We start from the raw sequence: 19,811 nt of genomic DNA on the forward strand, positions 1-19,811 counted from the left end.
CTCGATAGTGAAGACAATGTTTAAGCTTACTCTTCTAGCTTATATAGGGGACAGAGTGCATTGTGTATTGTGTTACGATCAGTAAATAGTGTCAATATGGGTTCAATTTGAAATTCCTAGTAACCACACGTGCATTTCGTTTTACTCCTGGGTGATTTGGGTGAGAATCAATTGAATAATTGACCATTACAGAGCTATCCTAATCAGCTATGTGAACCGACTGGGGAAGTAAAACAGAAGTTCACTCTTAGGATCGAATCACCTCTCACGTGTTTGTTGTTCTGCATTTGATTATTGTCATATATCTGTTGCATGATTCATGCCGCCCACATAAATTTCTGGAGCAATGGGCTAAGAGCACACAGGCCGATGAAGAAAAGTTGACGTGAGAGTAGTCAATATCTCAGAAATCGAAACTAAACAAATAAAGGGTGGATGTTGTGGGGCAGTGCATCATTTAAATTATACATTCTTAACTGATTTTAATGACGAAACTGTGCTTTTACTTTATTAATATTTGGGAATGTAAACTGTCAGTGTTAGAGTGCTGTGGGTAACGTTGGTCTCATGCTGGTGAGAAGATGGAGCTGTGGAGGAGTGAATTTTCCTGAGGACAACATTGAGGATCACACTGAAGGTTTAAGGATAAATAGAGTTTTAACTAAACAGATGCACACAGGCCCACACACATCGAAAATAATACAAATCGACAGACTTTAACGGGCAGAGTCATGATGTATGTTTCACCTCAGACGCTTTGACTACAGACATTGAATGCGACAGTAACCATTCGGTAATATGTCAATTTCTCCCTTTCAGTCCCAAGGCACTGTGATTGCACCCATTATTATCATGCAACTGAAAGCAATGCTTAGGGCAGGAAGGGAGGAAGTGGAACAAAAATAAAGAGATATGGGTCGTTGAAACCGAGGGAGATGGACAGCGTAAAAGAGTATACTTAGAGAGAAAGACAGGGAGAGATAGAGAGAGGCAAAGAAAAGAGAGGGAGAAAGAGAGAGAGAGAGTCAGATAGAGCTGCTGGCATGCAGCTGAAGACAATGCTGAGGGCAGTGCATGCCCTTCTAGCTGTGGAAATGGATGGTAAAGTTGTGGTTAGTAATTCAATTGGATTTCCGTGTGTAAACAATCAGCTGATATAACAAGGGCCAGGTTCAGAATGGTGAATTTTTTTAAAAAGCGCTTTATGTCATTGTTATTACAGTTGGTAGAGTGGTTTGGGCAGCAATTGCGGCGTTGTGCAGGGAGATGTCTTGAAGGAACTAACACCTGATTTGTGTCGCAGCACGGGGATCCCTAAGCAAACTGTGTCATTGAAATAACGTACTATTATTTAGAGTTTTATCAAAATGTTTCACATTTAGTGAAAATGTATCCAAAAATTTGCCTGCCATCGAGAATGGAGATTGGAACATTTAAAAAAGAGAGATGGGGATCTCACAGCTGTAGAATGAAAAACCCTTCCGGTTTTTGAATTTCGTTTTAGGATGGGGTTGATATAAAGGTTATATGTGAATTTGTGGTCGCCATTTCAATTCTGTCTGTCTCTCTATTATATGTCCCTACGCTAGAGAGTGAGGCAGGATGAGAGAGAGAGACGGGGAAAAGGGGAGGGCGAGAGAAAGAGCGAGAGAAAGGGAAAGGGAAATCGACAGGGAAAAGAAGAGCGAAAGTAAGTCAAAAACAGAGGGAGAGAGAGAGAGGACGGGAGCCAAATGGTCGTAAATAAAAGTGATAAGGAAGGAGAAAGCGAGCGTGAGGTAAAGAGTGACAAATTGATACAGACAGACAGAGAAACAGGGAGGGAGATAGAGATAATGAGAGAGAGAGAGAAACTCATAGAGAGCCAGAAAAAAAAGATGGAGATGGCGAGAGAAACGACAGAGAGTGACACAGAAAGAGAAAGAGACTTGGAAATAGCGTGAGTAGAGAGATGGAGAGAAAGAGGGGAGAATGGAAAATAATTACACAATCAGAGACAAAGAAAACAGAATTTTTTAAGGACAGTAACTTCTTATTGCTAACATGGTTTGGGTATAAACAATAAGCTTAATTTACAGGGAATATTTGAGGTGTTAGATGCTTGAATCGTGATAAGAGGTGTTAAGCCGACCCTCCCGAACAGGCGTCGCTAAGGCTTCACTGGTCAGAGGCTTCAAAATGTCAGGTGACACATGAGTGTCAGCAGCAGAGTCGAGAATTTTCAGGCAACTGCAGAAAGTGCGGTCACCGTTGGCCTGCTGCAGTGCACACATATTTTGCAACATTCAGTACTGAAAGTTATAGATTTGAGGGATAAATGAAATGCCGAATGCCCAGTTGAATGCAATTTACTATGGTTCAGATTTTGGTTTTGCCTGTATAACTCTGCCTGCCTCTCCATCCTCCGGATAGGGGAGACAGAAAGGAGATGGCGATGGAAAAGCAGAGAGAGAAGCAAAAATCGAGGAGAGTGAGGGAAAAAGTGGGATTGAGACAGAAATTCGAGGGAAGTGTGGAAAACAGTGATAGAGGGTTAAAAGGGTGAATGTGAGAGGCAAACAGGACAGAAGAGAAAGAAGGTAGTGTGAGGGAGCAATAGAGGGAAGGGAACAGGGAAATGGACTGGGGGTCGATTGGGGGGTGGTCATTGAAGATAAATAGGATTTTGTGATCTCCCGTGTGTAGTCACTGCCCAGCGGCAGTTACAACTTTCCAAAAATAGTTATTTGCAAAAGAAAGGTGTCCAAAATGGGTCAGTTTTTTCCTCCCATTTTAAAGAGGGAAGTTAACCATTCTTCGGTCAGATGGGAATCTGGGGAGCGGATTGTTGTTTGAGTAACCCAAAGCTCGGAACATACGCACAGTCGGGATGGGGAGGGATTTTTCGCAGGCTTAAGCAGAAGGATGGGCAGGCTTCACTTGTCGTACGTTGATATGAACTATTTGCCGCTTGTGGGAAATTGCTGCGCTCACACTTCTCGTGTGTCTGTGCCTCCTGATTTCTCTCTATCTCTCACTCACTCTCTATACTGAGTCCAGCACTCCCAACACCAACCCCCCCCCCACCCCCCCCCCCCCCCCCCCCCCATTCTTGATGCTGTTATAAATATAAAAAAAGCACACCAATTTGATTTGTCAATATTTTAATTGTGGGTAGGATGCAAGGAGTTGGGATCTACTTTGGAAGTAGCTGGTTCCGTTTGCCACTTTTCCTTTTAGGCCCTGTGTGTGAGCACTTGGTGTTGAGCAGTGCATAGAAGGGATTATTCAGTGTGACTGGTCCCCTTTCTTTTTCCTGAGGGTTTAGTGCAGGTCTATTACTGAGGCTCGAAAGGTCGCAATGAATCAAACTGCGGCTTATTTTTCTGCATTATGTACAGGAAAAAATTAAACCTTTCAAACGACGTTGCTGAGACATGTTTATTTTGAGATTAATACCTTGCTGCTAGTGGGACCTTGCTGTGTGCACAACCTGCCTGCAACATTCCCTGCTGAAAGAGGAGATTGAGCGGGAACAGGACGAAGGAGATGAAAAAAGAGGAGGCAGCGAGACGATAATTGAAAAAGGGCTGAGGGACATGTATCTGGAGCTCTCCATGTGCCAAGTCACCGCTCAGCTCCCAGGTTTAGTGAAAAACGCATCGACCGCATTCTTCCAGATGTGTGGGACAGTCACGAAAAAATTCTTGGGCATTCAGAAGGTGTATCCCGGGCTCTAGCTGCGATTTTGTTTTTAAGTGGTACCTCCATCTCCCACCTTCCACCCAAGCAACTCGCACCCCCGCATCCCCCTGTCATTTCATCAATTCTCACCTGAAAATTATTTTATCTGGCAGTTCTCACGATGTGGATTGTGTTCAGAATCACACAGTTAATTACCTAAAGTACGTCCGTGACCACACGTTAAATAAATAATTTGTTGACTCAAAAACATTCTGGAGGGTTCGAAGTGACAGTTAATAGCGAGAAGGTGTTATAATTCCCGAATAATGCTGCCGTCTTATCCAGTGCAATGGATTGATGGTTTAATTAAATTTCAAATTTCTTTATTCCAAACCTGGACGCCTTTCTGCACCTCCATCCAATGGCTTTTTAGAGGGAGACGGGGAGACAGAAATTGTCGGGGAGAAAGTAAGAGGGAGAGAGGACGAGGGAGAGAGAAGAGAATGAAAAAATGGGAGACAGAAAGAGGAGAAATTCATTGAAATAGTGGGAGGGAGAAAGATAAAATTAATGCCACGCGTGGGGAAAGGAATATCAGAAATATAGAGCGAGAGAGAGAGAGCGAGAACAGAAAGAGAAGAGCAGGAGAGTGTGGGAGAGTGACACACAGAGACAAATGATGGATTGAGGAAGCATAGAGAGAGAAATTTAGAGGGAGAGAGGGTGAATACACAGTGGGAGGGACCTAACGTGATGCTTAGAATGATAGAGAGTGGGAGACATGGAAGCAAAGGGAGAGGGGAGTGATTGATAGGAACGGTGAGAGAGGGAAGGACAGAGGGAGGAAAAAGTGAAGGGGAGGGGCTGAATTGACACATTGTATCTGTTGGGGTTTTGGGGGAACAATGAAACACGTTTTCTAATGCACCAAAGCCCCTGCTGCTACTGCAGGTGGGATCTTGCTGTGTAGAGTTGTCAGAGAGCACAGATTGAAGGTGATATGTAAAAGGATTAGGGAAGAAATGAATACAAAGTTTTATCACCCAGAGGGTGGTAGGTATCTGGGATTCTTTGTCCGGTTTGGTGACCGACGCAGAAGCGCTCAACTAATTGAAAGGAGCCTGGATCAGTACCGGGAGTTCAGTGACATGCAAGGAATAGGACCAGATGCAGGATTTTCGAATTAGAAAGTGCGGCTATATATTATCAGCATTTGCAGACATGATGGACTGAATGTTCTAATTCTGTGCCAAAATCTTCTATGGGTCGATAAATTGGGAGAAGGACAGTACTGGGCTGAGTGGGTGTGGAGTGGCTGGTGGAGGGCAGTGCTCGTAAGGGGATAGGGACAATATTGTACTCAGTGTATATATGAAAGTTGAAGATTGGATGGGTGATGGAGAGTCCTGATTCGGTGCACATGATGGGTTATGTTCGGGTTGGGGTCATGAATGGGAGATGTATAGCCCTCTGCTAAGTGGGCATTGGAAGTGTTCCGGGAGTGTGAATGGGAGAGGGATAGACTTTTGGTAAGTGGGTATGAGGCGGGTTGTTTGAGTCTGAATCGGACAGAGACAGTCATGAGGGTGGTTGTGTTTTTCAATGTCCGATCATTGACGAATGTCCTTGATGTACCGGCAGCCCTTCTGATTCGATTGCAGAGCTTTTATGAGACTGCTTTTCTTTGAGTCCAAACAGTGATGGATATCCATGATGGACAGGCAACTCAGGCAGTGGAACCTCCCTATGACTAACGACTTCACATCATTGAATAAATGTAAGGATTAGAACAAGGGGATATTTCAGCACATTCTTTAACTGCTGTCTGAACGGAGTCTGTATCAAGGCATAAATTGCAGTGTTAGTGCAGCAGCTCAGGAGCTGCAGCATGAAGCCAAATTCCAAAACATACAAATCAATCCATACAGAATGAAACTCAAAATCCCACATCCTGTACCAGAGAGAGTAAACCATAAACGTTGACCATAACAGAATGAAATTGCCTGAGATCACAAATAGTAAAATTATGGATTTCCGTCTACTCTCCATTGCTGGGTCTCTGGACCTGTTCCCACTGCTGTCTGCTCGGAGTCTCCTGCGGGCTCTGCTGCTCACTAAAATGGATCTGACGGTGAGAACATTGAGTAGCAGAATCAGGATTAATGGGAGGCCCGGGGTTAGAATATAGTGCAGGAACTCCATTGTTGCCCAGAACCGGGAGTCTCGAACATTGCTTGTGACATCACAAAACCAAGGGATGTTCCAGAGAAAATATAAACCTGTGAACATAAAATACCAGAAAATGTTCTTGACACAGCTCAACAAAGTCACTGTTCCCAGAACCACAGCCGCCATTTTCTCTCTGCAATATTTACTTTTCAGCATCGGGCAACAAATGGCCACAAATCGATCAAAGGTGCAAGTTACGGTGAACCAGACGGAACAGTCAGTAGCTGCATACAGCAGGACGGCGTGGATATTACACATTCGGACGTTATACAGGAATATAAACTGTTCGCGAAAAAGAATTGGAATATGTCTCAATATCAGGTCCAGGATAACGACCAGTAGATCCGCCACTGCCATAGCCACCAGGTAACAAGTTATACATTTGGTCAGACCGCAGTTTCTGCAAATCAGTACAGCAGTTGTGATTAAGTTGACTGTAAGGCAGGGAAATAAGCAACAAAATTATTATTCTTGCTGAGGATAATAATGCCACGTTGATTGAGGAATTGCTGATGTTTTCAAATGTGCGACCGTATTTAGTGATGTATTAATTACATGGACATGAAATAATCCACTTTTTCTTTCATATTGGAAAGAGGCAGAGATTAAATATCAAACAATGCCTGTGAGGAAGGAGGGGTGCGAAGAGTGACGGGGAAGGCAGACATAACACGGAGGCACAATAGTGACTTGGGTTCGAAAGCATAACGGAAGGACTCAGGGGTGGTGCAGGTTCAGTCATGACTGATGGGTTGCTGAGTCTGACTGGGTCAACCCAGTTGTTTGTTGCAGACGGTGTTGATATTTGGAAAGAATTCTCGTTTTTATCTCTTCTCTACTGACTTACACAAATGCATTCTAATGCATCTAGTTTTTAAAAACAGTCACAAGATAGACTTTGTTGTTGTTTTAAAAATCAAATGGAGGAAAAAAGTTGTATTTATTTCATAACCAGAGATGCAATTCAAAACCAATACTTACTCCATTGACACATAGACACACAAATAATATTTTTTTTCTAGAAATGTAACATGCACTTAGATTTTTAGAATTATAGGTTAGGAACCGGTCATTTTTCTGCAGTCCTTCAGGTATTGGTTTAACGCTTTGAGGGCCTGAAGGATTCTAACCTCGTTTCTTGACGGCAAGTCATGTCTGTTACAGAATGTTTAACTAAAATTTGCTCTACAATGTCAATTATCTAATTTATTTTTCATCGTGAACATTTACCAAGTTCGGTGAACATGGTGTCGGATTTCCATTGTTCACACGTTAACATTCCCGTTATGAAGAAACTCCAAATCTCTCCTCCATTCAAGTAACAAGTTCCATTGTTCTCACACAAACAGGCATACAAAATCTCGCGAAAAACATTATCTCTCACAAACAAGCACAGAAACACACACGCTGAATGCACACACTCACACACACACTAATAAACAATCAGTCTCGCACAAGTGTATGAAGTTAAAGAAAACACACAAGCACAAATTCTCGCATAAATGTGCACGCAAAAACGCAAACATGCAAGTTCACACACAAAAACCGATTCCGACACGCTCACTCACTCATACACACGGACTCACATGCACTCACAATCAATGACAAATGGACATATGGGCACAATCGATCACGTAGAAGCACACACAAAGAAATACAGACACACAAATTCACACACGTGCGCACACATATGCCGATATACACAAACACACGCGCACAGAAAAACACACACACGCCTCAAGGGAATATCAGGAATGGAAGTAAATGCTGGTCCAGCCAGCGATATCCACTTCCATAATAATTAAATTGAAAAACTCACATTGACACACTCTCATACCGCGCACTCAGAAATAGACATGCATAGACATGAATGACACACACAAGCACACACGCACAGAAAAATACACATGTTTAAAAACATGCACACGGCAAAGCACACACGCACACACCCACATACATAGGCTTAAAGAATCTCTCAAACACACGCACAAGAGCACTTGTCGCAGACTTGAACTTCAGTGACACAAGTTAATGCTTTGGGTGCCCTAATCAATACACGCCACTGCAAGTGTCACAATTTGAATTAAATACAAAAGTCAAATAAAATGTATAACAATGTCGATGAAACCACGGTCATTTTTTGAAATTCCATCTGGCTCTACAATGGCTTTTGAGGAAGGAAATGTGCTCTCCTTACCTGATGTGGTCCACACATAACTCCAGGCAAACAACAATGTCGTTCACTCTTAAATACCCTCTGAAATGGCCTAGCAAGATATTCAGTTGCGATAAACCATTAGAGAGTAACACAAAATGAGTGAATCCGGACAAAATATCGGGCTTCGACCTAGGCACCGGACAGAATAACAACAACCTCAGCCATGTCGGCCCTGCAAATTCCCCCTTAATAACATCTGGGGTCTAGTGCCAAAAAATTGAGAGCTGTTTCATTGGCTAGTCAAGAAACTGTCGAACATAGTCATTCTCACGAATTCATGCCTTACAGGTAATGCCCCAGAAAACACCATGAACATTCTGATGTATGTCCCGTCCCACCAGTTGGACAGGGCAAGGCGTGGTGGCAACACATAGGTCTCCAATCAGGAGGGAGTTGGTCTGGGAGTCCTCAACATCGAATCCAGACCCCATGAGTCCTCAGGTCATCAGGTTAAACATGGGCAAGTAAACCTCCTGCTGGACAGCAAGCAATGCCATCCATCAGCTGATGAATAAATGCTCCTCCATGTTGGACATCACGAGAAGAATGGCAAGGATGCATAATGTACTCTGGATTAGGGACTTCAATGTCAACCTCCAAGAGTAGCTCGGCAGCAGCATTACTGACTGAGCTCCCGAGCCCAAAGTTGCATAGATGCTAGGCTGGGTCTGAGTTAGCTTGTGCGGTTTTCATTAAGAGGGAAAGGCATATTTGACCACAAAATCGCCAACTTTCCTGCCGCAGATGCGTCTGTCCATGACAAAATGATTCGGAGCTGTGGACACGATGACCGGCCTCCACATTGAGGAAACCCTCCAACATGTTGTTTGGCACGACAACCGGCCGAAATTGAATAAATTTCGAACTGATCTATCAGCTTAAGACTTTGCACCCATGAGACGTGTGCGGCATCATAAGCAGCAGAATTACACTGAACAAAAGTCTGCTATCTTTTGGCCAGACAGACTCCTCACTCAGACATTACCATCAATACAGTGGAAGATCACTGATACAATGAACAGCGCAGGAGGACATGTCAGCAGCAGCACCAGGCATACCTAAAGATGAAGTGACATTATGTTGATATTGAAAAACAGGGCTACTTGCATGCTGACAGCATAAACCACAAGATATTGACTGAGACAAGCGATTCCACAAGCAACGGATCTGGCCAAAGTTTGCAGTTCCACCACACCCATTCTGGAATGGTGGAAGATAATTTGAAAGCTCACCTGAGGAGGAGGCTCCACATCCACGTCATCAATGATTGAGGATCCCTGCACATCAATGTAAAAGTTAAGTCTGAAACATTTGCTACAATGTTCGGCCGAAGAGCCAAGAGGTTGATCAATCACGGCCTCCTCTGGAGATCTCCAGCATCTTAGTTATACCTGTATTCAGCCAATTTGATTCAATCCATATGATATCAAGAAGGGGCTGAAGACATTGGATACAGCAAGGGCTATGGGCCCTGGCAACACTCCAAATGTAGAACTGAAGAAATGAATTCCAATTTAACCGCGCACCAAGCCATGCAGTTCCTGAACAGCTAAAACAATTGGATCCCGTCTACGTGGAAAATTGGCCAGCTATATTCTGTGGTCAATAATGTAGGACAAATCTAACATGGCCAATTATCGCCCCATCAGGCTAATCTCCATCATTAGTAAAGAAACGGAAGTGCTCATCAACAGTGCTATGAAGTGTCACTTGCTCAGCAATCACCTGCTACCGACGTTCAGATTGCGTTTGGCCAGGTTCATTTAGCTCCTGACCTCTTACAGCATTGGTTCAAACATGGGTAAAGAACAAGAACTCCCGAGGAGAGTTGAAGGTGACTGCCATTGACATGAAGGTAGCATTTGATCGAGTATGACAACACAGAGCACGGGCAAAACTGGTGTCAATGGGAATCAGGGGGGAAAGCCCTCCAATGGTTGGTGTCAGACCTAGCACAATGTAAAATGTTTGTGGCTGTTGGAATTCAGTTTTCTCAAATCCAGGACATCAGTGCAGGAGTTATTAACAGTATTTTGCACGGCCAAAACGTCTTCAGCTGCTTCAGTAATGACCTTCCTTCCAACATAAGGTCAGAGTTGCGGAAAATCGCGGCTGAATGCAGGAGGTTCAGCAGCACCATTCACGACTCCTCAGATGCTGAAGCAGTTCCGGTCCAAATCCAACTAGACCTGTATAAAAAACAGACTTGGACTGAGAAGTGGCAAGTAACATTCATGCCGCGCAAGTTCCAGACAGTGAATAACCTCGGCAAGGGAGAATGCAAATATCGCTCCTTGACATTCAGTAGCATGACCATTACTGCATCATCCACTATCAAGTACCTGTGGGGGAACTTGGACCAGACACTGAACTGGACTAGCCATATAATCACTTTGGCTTCAAGAGAAGGTTGAGGCTTGGGATGATGTGACGAGTAAAGCACCTCATTATTCCCAAAAGCCTGCTAATCATCTTCAAGGCACACGTCGGGAGCGTGATGGAATATCCTCGAATTGCCTGAATCAGTGCTGATCCCACAAAACACAAAAATCTTGACAACATCCAGGACAAAGCAGCCAGCTTGGTTGGGACCACATCCACAAACATCCCTCGTGACGCACAGTAGCAGCATTGTGGACCATCTGCAAGATCTACTGCTTGAATTCAGTAAGATTCCTTCGACAGCACATTTCAAACTCACGAGGCAGAGCATCTAGAAGGACAAGGGAATCAGACAGATGAGGAAATCACCACATAAAATATCTCCTTCAAGTCACTCATTATCCCGGATTGGAATAATATTACCGTTCATTCACTGCCGCCACGAGGTCAAATTCTTCAAACCCCCTTCCTAACAGCATACGCAACGTGCACTGCAGCGGTAGAAGAAGGAAGCTCACCCTCAAATTCCTGAGGACGAATTGGAATTTGCAATAATTGCTGGCAAAGTCACCGAATCCCACATACATGCATGAGTAAAACAAAAACGGCAATCACAGACATGCACACACACACACACACACACAAATACACACACACACACACACACACACACACATACACAAACACACACGCACACACACGCACAAACTAATGCGTGCACACACACACAAACGCACACACACACATGCACACTCGCACAAACACACACACTCACTCAGAGTGAAAGACATGAATTCAGAAGAACTCCCAAACATGCTGGAGCATATCCTTATGCAAACATACACACACACACACACACACATGCATGGCGATAAAATCAAACAAACACTCTCTCATTCTCTCTTGCACACACTCAAATGGACACTCACATGCACATAAAAGAACACGAACTGACTAGCACACACTGTCACACAAACACAGTCTCTCTCTCCCTTGCACACACAAACATACACACGGAATCTCACATACACACAAACGAGCTCACATGAACACGCACACGCATTGTTACCCGCACATAATCAAGCACACACATATCCACACCCAGCCACACCGAAGCAGTCACACCCATAAACACAGGCATGCTCTCAGTCTCTCTCTCGTTCACACACAAACACACACACACGTACAGGCATAAAGTGAGAGACTCTCTCTCTCACACAAATGCACACACTCAAACATACACAGAGAGATACGCACAGGCAGCGACACACACATGCAAAAAATGAGCAGATACTCAAACGGAATCAAACAGGCTAAGACACTTATCATAACACGCACACGGAAATGTTTTCTCTTCTATCTCTCTCTCTCTCTCTCTCTCTCTCTCTCTCTCCCTGTCCCCCAACCCTCTCTTCCCCTCTCTCCCCCTCTCTCTCAGAGGCACACACACCCGCACACACGGACCCACATACGCAAACTCAAGCACTCTCATACACACTCTCTCAGGCGTAGATATGCTCAGAATCGTATTCACTAGCAAACAGAAGCACTCACGCAGAAACACACAAACACACACACATAAACATGCACAGATACATGCACAATCGCGAACTCAGACATTCACAAATTCACACACAAACATTATCTCTCTCTCTTACACAACCACACACACTCTCAAACAATCACACACACACGGAGTCGCACTCAGGCACACACGCACACACACATTCAATCATATACTCATAGAAATACATGACCAGGCACACTGACACATAAGGAGCGCACACACCTGCACAAAATATCTCACGCACAGTCACACAGAAGTAACCAACGGCCACATACACACATACAAACACACACAAACTCACAAATACAGGCATAAAAAAAGTAAATACATGCACACGGACACACAAACACTAATACAAATAAGCACACGCATAATTTCTAAATGCACATCAATTCAAACACACTCACACAAGCAGACACTAATGGATACAGAAATTCATATATACATAAACACCCACACAAGCACACACACACACACACACACACACACACACACATACACAACGTCGCAGTCTCTGTCTCACACATACATACAATGAACCCCTAGCAAAACGCATATGGGCATTCAAACTCAAAAACACACAAAAATACATTTGGACACAGACACGGACGGACACACTTTCAGGTGCACACTGGTGCACACGCACACTCTCATGGACACAACAATAGATCCATGCGAATGCACACACGCAATCACATGCACGCACAGAGGCATGCACAGACCGAGACATACATGCAAAAAATGAACAGGCACACAGTCAGATTCAAAGAAACTAAGTCACTGTAATGACCCTAACAAAACACAAACACGTAATTTCCTCTCTCTCTCTCTCACTCTCTCTCTCTCTCTCTCTCTCCCTCTCTCTCTCTCTCTCTCTCACTCCCTCTCTCAGACACAGTCACAGAAAAACACACACATGCACCCTCGCACCCACAAATACACTTTGAATGTCTCACAAGCACTCTCAGTCGTGGAAAGGCACATGAACAAACAGTCACACAGGCAAACAGAAACACATAAGCAGAACCACACACGCAGACACACAGACACACACACACACGGACATCCTTCACATATCTAGCAGCTGAGAGCGCCGCCCGAGTGCGCCTGGCCAGTGCGACGGCCTTAACGTCATTTCCTCGCCTCCAATAATCTCCCCAACCTCATGGCCGTCGATGCCTGCCTCATGAGAGGAAACATCCTGCTCCACCATCTCCGCGTCATTCAGCTCCTCTACCCACAGATGCACAAGGTTGCAAATAGTGCAGCAGGCAATGATGATGCGTAATGCCCTCTGTCGACTATATTTCAGCTCGCTGCCACACATGTCCAGGCAACAGAACCTAATTTTGAACACTCTCATGGTTCTTCCAACAAGGTGCATGTGGCAACATGTGCTTCGTTATAGCTTCACTCTGTTGCAGTCTGAGGCTTCCACCAACGTGCCATCATCCAAACCCTCCTTTGCTAGTCATGGTTCCTGAGGGCTATCTAGGCAGCCTTTTTGGAACCTGGAATTTCTCAGTGATCTGAGACCAACTGGGACACCCTCCTGACGGAAATCGACACAGACATGAAAATCATGTTCTCTGAATGATCCAGGTTCCCTCCCGAGTACTGGGAGGCAGCAGCACCCCGCTTCAAGGAGCACGGCCTGCGACTCCTCCTGACATTTCTAGATACAAACCTTAAGCAAACAGGTTCCCTCCAAACAAGAGAAAGATAGTTTGGTGACTATATTGCTGGCCATCAACTCCACTGGTAGCCATTAAAGGACTTGAATACAGTGTCAAATGCGCTTTTGCGAAATTCTGTAAACTGCTAAGTTGAGGGAGATGCCCCGACTCGGCATTAAGCCTGGCATTGCTGCTAACAGCAAGCTAGGCCTTGAGTGGGTACACTTTACATGGTGCAATGCTGCACTAAAGGTTTTTGTGCCCGTGGCCAAAGATCAGATAACATGTCAATGATAAATGTTGGCAATGAGGAGAAAGAATTGTAGACATCTTGGAGGAAACTTGGGGTAGTTGGGAGAACGAATCTCAGTGCTATTCAAAATGTGGGGGAGGTGGCAAAGCCCATTGTCAGAATTTCATTCCCGGAACACTTGGCTTACAACGAGTCACTTCATTCCAGTTTCACACATCCGTAGTGTTGATGCAATCGTGCAGGAGGTGACGTGTGATGTCGGGGGATTGTTGGCGGGCAGTGGGGAGTCGGGCGTGCTGGTTTTTGGTATTATCAGCTCCGGTCATAAAGGTGATGTGCAACTTTATGTTATGAGAGTGCTTAGCTATGGAGACAGTGAATTTCATCATCCGAGTACTGGAAAATCTTTGGTATAATTTAACTGTGAAAGAGATGTCCTGCATCACAGCTTCTCATGACCCCTTTGTGCTTCTTTGACAGATCCCTGAGCTGCTGCCCCAAAACCCGGGCTGTGGTCACTGATCCGACACTAGAATCAGTTACATGTGTCGAAGCAGCATCACCAACATCGCACTCAGCAGGCAGAAGATCTGGGACTCATACTGCAGGCGGTGCAATTTTGGACATGGAATGTGGAGCATGGGCCATTGAGCAAAGTACCAGTGTACAGAGGGAGGTATCAGCGACAGGTGCTTCTATTCACATTTCACACAAGATGGTAGGAGGATACTCAAAGGGATGCTACTTGGGAAAGCGTTACAGGGTCTCTGAATCTCCGTTTGGCATTCAGTATTTACTCCCAGAATGGCAGATTAGTGGCAATGTGAATGTTTTCCCTGAGGCATTGAGAGTTAATGCGCTCCAAATGAAGGACTCCGTGCTGATCGTGTGCTCTCCATGCCTCTGCTTGAGATATCCGTGAGCGGCCACTATGAGAGAGTGGCCAACATCGTGCTTAGTCGCTGCAGCAGGTGTGAGACCTCCTGTACAGTTGTAGTAGCTCGATTGCACTAGTCGGTGAAGAGCATTGAACCCTGAACAGGACTATATGATGGGTGGCCGAATGTTTTCATATGGGAATGGGAAAAGTGCCTCACCAACCCACCCCATTCAGCGATCGGGACATCAACTCAATGGCTGAATACTCTGAACAGATGGGTGAGGTTTCGATGAATTCTGAGGGACTATCACATTCCTCTGATTCGTCACTTCCTGGGTGAGAAGCATCACCTGATAATTAGGGCAAAGCGAGGATGGCTGCTCCCGCTGAGATGCAGGTAATGCCGTCTCAGAGATGGTCCCAACTGGTCCCTTCACAACGAAGCGGAGCAACACGATCATCACACTCATATAGCCAGATAGGTGAGCAGCCTGTCTCCAGCTCCTCCTGGGGAACAAGGGTAACACAACATCGAGGTGTCCGTGATTGTAGGACAGCGCGGCATTGGAACAATAATTGGGCCATAGTGATGTTTAGGCAAGTTATGTATAATCCAGAAAAAAACTTTATCGCCTTCGTGGCGAAATCTTGTGGAAATTGTTACTGAATAATCAATATAGACATCCTGGTTAATGTTCTGGGTCACAACTTCAAATTTCTCCATGGCAGCTGGTGGAACTTTAATTCAATTAATAAATCGGGAATATAAATTTTGTCACAGTAATGGTTAGAATGGTTAGCACAAAACCATCATTAATCGTTATATAAATCCATATCATTGACTAACATCCTTCAGGAAAGTAAATCTGACGTCCTCACTTGATCTGGACTTCCTTGACTCCAGACCCTCAGCAAAGAAGTTGACTCTTTGATACCCTCTGAAATGGCTTAGCACAGGCCTCCGGTCAAGGACAATGCCGTCTATGGCCATGATGACGTTCTCCATGCATTCTCTGCCCATCAAGGTGAACGTCGAAAACGGCAGCTCCACCGCTCCCCTGTGGAATTTCGACCTCACAATCAACCTCTTCATCATCCTCATTTTCTTCATTGTACTCGACGTCCCCTTCCTCATTCGAGCATCGGCTCCTTTATTTGCTCTCCTCCCGTTCCAGTGACATTCTCTCTCAAGACGACAATTTATGGAGCCGGCAGCGAGCTGCAATCATTCATGCACGATAACGTGAAATGTGTGGACTATAGAGACTCCACCCCAACTCCGCCACGCCCGCCCACCTACCACCGACTGGTTCAGGTTTTTGAGCCATATCTTGATACAATGGCTGGTTCAGTGAGACTTATTTCATGAAGGTAGCTTTTATTCTACCTTCTCTGAGTGCCTGTCTAAGGATACTGCAGGAGGCTGTAAATACGTCTATTTATACTAAGTTTTAAAATGTACTAATTGATACATCTGGTTTCAATCATTAAGTAATTTCCAAATAACAACAATCAACGTTCTTTTTCGAGAATATAACCTTAACAAGTGGGTCCTGAATCTTCATTGGTGAAATTTAATGGAAGTTTTATTTCGAAAAATGAAATAACAAAGAATTACCTGAGATTATCGAAGTTAAATTTGTACAAGATTCAGAATAAATGAAGAAACCACGTCTCGGTAGTAAATCACAATTATGTTCACTTGATGCGAATCTGTTTAACTTCGAAATGAAACATTTTTCAGACTTGAGTGAACCTCCGGAGTGATCAGTTGTGTAGTCTAACTGTTGTCATGTGATTTTGCCAATTGTAAACTATTTCCAGTGGGGAATTTCGCAGGTGACCAACAAATTGGCCGTGAATTTGATGATGTAGACGAAAGCTGAGTTCCCCAGGATGAATCAATGGTTTGGTTGAGTGACTGGGGAAGTGGCAAATGGAACTCAACCATGAGAACCCTGAGGTAATATATTTGGGAAGGGCAAACAAAGTAAGGGAATAGTCAATAAAAGGAAAGTTACTGAGAGGCTTTGAGTAAGTGAGGCACCTTGGATTTAACATCTGCAGTTCGTGGAAGGTGGTGTACAGGGTGAAAGTGAGGCCAAAAAAGTGTATTGAATACTTTCCCCTTGTGGACAAGGCATTGAATACAAAACAGGGATGTAATGATGGAAGTGTGTGAAACGCTGACTATCCCAGAGCTGGAAATGTTTGTACGGCTCTCGTTTTCACATTACAGGAAATACATAATTGCTCTGCAGAGAGTACTGAAAAGGTTTACAAATATGTCGACTGGTCTTGAAAATTGCAGCTACTTGGTTAGGTTAGATTGGCTAACGTTATTTTCATGAGAACTGCGAAGGCCATGGAATCACCTAATTTAGTGTTTCACAGTTATGAGGGGCATTTATATCGTGTAAATGAAACACTTGTTTCCAATCGCTGAAGGTTCCATTTCCAGTAGTGGTGGCTAGTGCGGATGTTTGCAGATCAAAGGTGACTGGTAAAAATATTGGAAGGGAGATGAGGATTTTCTTTTCACCCAGAGTGTGGAGGGCGTTTGGAATTCCCTGCCTGAATCAATGGTTGATGCTGAAATTTTCAACAGTTTAAAAGGTACCTGGATCTGCATCAGAAATGCCATAACCTGCACGGCTAAGGAACAGATGCTATAAAGTGGCATTAAAATGAGCAGCTAAATTATGTTTTCCCTTTATGTTTAGGAATCATAGAACCATGGGAATATCGGACATTGCATTGATGTAAGCTGAATTGAGGATCTGAATTGATTGGCCTCTGACAACCACAACTGTATTCCTTCATGCTTTGTATGACTCTAACCAATGGAGAATTTTAAACTGCATCCCATTAATTACATATTTTCTAGGGCTCCTGGCGGAATCACTCAGTCAAATGCGGCCTTGGTCTTAAGGGCAGTAACTCTCACTCAGCGCGGCAGTTCACCTCTTTTGTCGATCTTTTATCTAAGGCTGCCAATACCTCCAGTACCATTTCACTCCCTATAACAATTTGCACAAGAACCTCGCAATCTCTCTCCCCGAGTTCCATACAATAATTTTCAATCTCTTGGGTGAGGGTGAATATGAAGTATTCATTCAACACCCAACCAGTGTCTTCAGGCTCCTTTCAGAGATTACCCACTTGATCACTAAAGGGCCCTACTCTTTCCCTGGATATCCTCTTTCCATTAAATGAGTTATGAAATATCTACGATTTTTCCCTACTTTTAACAGCCAGAGCTTACTCATATCACCTCTTCGTTCTCCTAATTGCTTTCTTAAGCCCCACCCTGCACTTTATGTAATTCACTAAAGCCTCCGCAATTTTGCTCCCCTTGTATATGCCAAAAGCCTCTATTTTCCTTATCTTCATATCCTTAATAAATCTGGGCATCCAAAGTTCTCTCGGCTTGATAACCCTTTCTATCGACCTTACGGTAACATGTTGAACCTGTATCTTCCGCGTTCCCTTTTTGAACGCCATTGCTCTTCATTCGATTTCAACACAAGTCGCTTTTCTCAGTTTACCTTGGCCAGATCCTGCGTTATTTTACTAAAATCCGCTCTCTTCCAATGGAAAACATTTTGTTTTTGCAGCTTGTCTATTTCCATGTCCATAACAAGCTGTCAGATTCAGCAACTGAAGCAGGGAAGGGGCGCTGTTTCGAGAGGCGAGCGACAGGGGCAATTGCGTTATGCTCTTATGGGTGATGCCTCTCAGGCGCACTTCAGACGCCCTAAGGATGTATGGTTGTCAAATTTGCTAAATACACAAAGATAGGGAGGAAAACAGTTTGTAAGGAAAAAATATGATGGCTACAAAAAGGTTGAGTGAGCAGGCAAACATCTGGATAATGTGTTACAATGTGGAAAATAGTGAAAGTGTCCACTTTTTGTGAAGAATAAAGAAGTGACACAGTATATAAATAGCGAGAAATTGCGTAGCTCTAAGGTGCAGCGGGACATGGGTGCATGAATCACAAAATGCTAGTATGCAGGTACAACTTGTAATTAGGGAAGCCAATAGAACGTTATCATTTATTCAGAGGGTAATTAAATAGAAAAGTCGAGAGGCTATGCATTGCTTCAACAGAGCACTTGCGAAGTCTCGTTTGGATTACTGTGATTCGTATTTGTCAACTTACTTGAGGAAGTATGTAATTTCACTGGGCAGATTTTACTTGCACTTTAGCAGACAAATATCCGGAATGGGCGCTCAGTCTTTTCACTAAAGGTTTGATAGGATAGTCTTGTGTCCGTTGGAGTTTGAAAGCCTAAGAGGCGAGTTGATTGAAATGCAAGATATCCTTAGGTGTCTTGACAGGGTTGATATGAAAATAATGTTTGCTTTTGTGGGTTAATCTAGAACTGGGCGTCATTATATTACAAATAAGGGCTCGCAAATTTACAGTAGAGATGATGCGATTTTTTTTCTCTCTCAGAGATTCTAGAGTCTCTGCAATTCTCGGCCTGAAAATAAGGTGGTAGCAGAAGACAGAGATATAATTTGCCCAATAGGGACCGGTGCCTTGTCAAGGCCTCTGCAGAAGCCTGTCCGTGTCGAAAATGTACAGGAGATATTCTCCTTGCTTCCTTCTCCTGGCCCTCCTCCTGAGGGGTCCTCCGGATTACTCGTGAAAATAACTGTACCATCATGATGGCGATGATGTGAAGGGTGCAGAAAAACATCTTGAACTTGACCCGCTACTCCTCCGTGAACTGAAGGGCTCACTCGGAGCGTTTTAGGGATCAGAAGCGTAGCTTCATTATTCTGAGTGTCCACTCCACAAAGTTACTAGTGGCTCCATTGCCCTCGGTATACATGTGTGACTTTCTGGTGTTCATCTGGCGGTGGGGATGGTGTGGGAAGGTGTTTATTCACTATTTATAGAGAAGGCAGGCTTCATTTCCGAGAAGACACCC

This window comes from Cetorhinus maximus, chromosome 16 (assembly GCF_964194155.1).
Source record: "Cetorhinus maximus chromosome 16, sCetMax3.hap1.1, whole genome shotgun sequence".
Lineage (NCBI taxonomy): Eukaryota > Metazoa > Chordata > Chondrichthyes > Lamniformes > Cetorhinidae > Cetorhinus > Cetorhinus maximus.